Below are 2,635 nucleotides of genomic sequence, written 5' to 3'. Positions count from 1 at the left end.
ATTCCTTCTTCCCTCCCTTCCTTCCTTTTCCCCTTCCTTCCTAATCTCCCTCCTTCCCATTGTCTTTCTCTTTCTCTCCCCACTTAGAATGCAGCTTAACCATATAATATTGTATTGTTAACTACAGTCACATCGCTTTTTATAGGTTACTTAAAAAATCATACATCTTGGCACCTTTCATGTTAGTGGAACATATGTAGACCTACTACATATATTCATATATATCTACATTCATAGTTCTACTACATACACAGATCTACTACATATGTAGATCTACCACATAGACAGATCTAGTACATATATAGATTTGCTACATAGACAGACCTGCTACATACATATATAGATCTACTGCATGGACAGATCTATTGCATATGGAGATGTACTACAGTGCTTTTGACATCTGCATCTAATCCACAGAGATGGTTGCAAATATTTCTTCCTTAAATGATGGACACCTCCTTGGCTTCTATTTAACAAAAATTAAATTCTGCAGCAGCTAATGCCCTTGTACTTATATTCTTGCTCACATGACTGGATATTTTGATGAAGCACATCCTTAGGAGCAGAATGACATCTCTGTGCTAGAGTTAATGCATAAGAGACAGTTTTTGGCATTATTAAGGGAGTCCCAGGAAATAAATATCCTAGGGCTTGCTGGGTTTGGCTCTTGTTCTGTGCGCAGGGGAACTGAACGTGCCTCTGTGGTTTCCCTGGTTGTCACATTCCCCCTGGGGTCTTCTTTATATTCACAAGCTCATCTGAGCCCCGTCTTCCTGGGAGCACTCCAGGGCTGATATTTATTGTGGCAGATTTGGAACCAGTTTCCCAAGCTGTGCACATCTCCCGCCTGAGCACATGCTGTGCACCTGCAGACATCAGCTGGGCCAGGGAGCTGCTGCCTAACCAGGCAGCAACTGGTGTACCCTTGGTGATGCCTAAGGCCACAGTCACAAACCACTGGCTGGCAAGAATGTGAGGGGAGCCTATCAGAAAAGTGACCCAGGATGTGGCAGGTGACATAGAGCTTTCACAAAACCTTATTTGGTTCATTCCTTCAACGACTCCTTTGTGTGTGTGTGTGTGTGTGTGTGTGTGTGTGTGTGTGTGTGTGTATTTAAGCATCTGACATGAGCCAAACACTGTGTCTAGAGTTATAGAAACAGTATATCACCATAAACAACTGTACTTATGGTGATCCCAGCACCACAATGGTTGCTATACCCTCCTGTACAGTGTGGCTGCATGCTCTGAGAGTACTTTAATTAATTAACTCATTAATTTTTTTTTTTTTTTTGAGGTAGGGTCTCACTCTGGCTCAGGCTGACCTGGAATTCACTATGTAGTCTCAGGATGGCCTTGAACTCTTGGCGATCCTCCTACCTCTGCCTCCCGAGTGCTGGGATTAAAGGCGTGCGCACGCTCGGCTAACTCATTAATTTTTATTGACAACTTCCATGATTATAAACACTATCCCGTGGTAATTCCCTCCCTTCCCCCATTTTCCCCTTTGAAACTCCACTCTCCATCATATCACCTCTGCCTCTCAGAATACTTTAAATGAAAAGTATACTTTATAAAAGGTGTTTTAGAAACCAGAACTAATCTGCTCAAGATAGGGCAAAGACCACTTTCATTTAGAAAAACAAATAACATCTCACATTGTAATGGTTATACCAATAGAGTTATTAGGGTAGAAAATTAAACCAAATGATGGTAATCATTTTTATCCTTCTCTCCTTTCTGTGCAGTTGTTTCTTCCACCCATACTGAGGTGGCTGAGACCCTCTTACTGCAGACACATGTGACTGGTTCAGAACTGAACCCTTCATTCTGGGTACCCCACTCTCCTGGGGACCTGGGAATGTAGCATCAGAACTCAAGTTGCTTAGAGTGAGTCTTTTGAGGTCACCTCATTTGGGAGATATCAAAAGGGTGGAACCATGTCTGAGCCCATGGGCAGATGGAACAGGGTAGGTCACACTGCAGAGAAACAGAGACCCCTATGCCCCAGAGGGAAACAGAAAGCTGGATATTTAGTTCATTTCATGTCAGAATGCTAAAATTAAGAATCCTTTGTGTGATAGCATCCTTGAGTTTTTTCTGAAACCATTCCAACAAAATTCTGTTTTTTTTCCTTTCCTTTCCCCTCCCCCCTCCTTCCCCTTCTTTTCCCCTCTGCCCCTAGCTAATCTGATGGTTTATCTTTCCAATAATCATCCCCATTTCCCTGGCTAAGGCAATATTTCCTCCCCTTTGTACTACTGAAAAAGAAAGGCAATAGAAATGCTTCTTGTCATTCTGTCCCCAAAGGCTAAACAAAATCAGTTCTTGGGAGACACATTTTGTTTGACTCTGTCACTTCTCAGATGGCCTGATTGTTTTGGAAATGGGCTATACTCTGTCCTCAGGGACCTTCTAGAGGAGGCTCAGCTTGAGAGATCTCTGGATCAATTTTTTTTTTAGCAATTACATTAGGGTGGCCTGGAAGCAGACACTGGGCAGGCCACCTCTCACTGCTCTCTGCTGGGTAGAGATGGGACCCATAGAGTATATTGGCAGAATTGTCCTCAGAAGTGTGGCCTCATTTGTGATGGTCTTGTAATTTTCCTCAGCAAAGCAGGTGACTTGGATATGC

Source organism: Jaculus jaculus, chromosome 1 (genome assembly GCF_020740685.1).
Source record: "Jaculus jaculus isolate mJacJac1 chromosome 1, mJacJac1.mat.Y.cur, whole genome shotgun sequence".
Classification (NCBI taxonomy): Eukaryota; Metazoa; Chordata; class Mammalia; order Rodentia; family Dipodidae; genus Jaculus; species Jaculus jaculus.
This window is presented reverse-complemented; position numbering follows the sequence as displayed.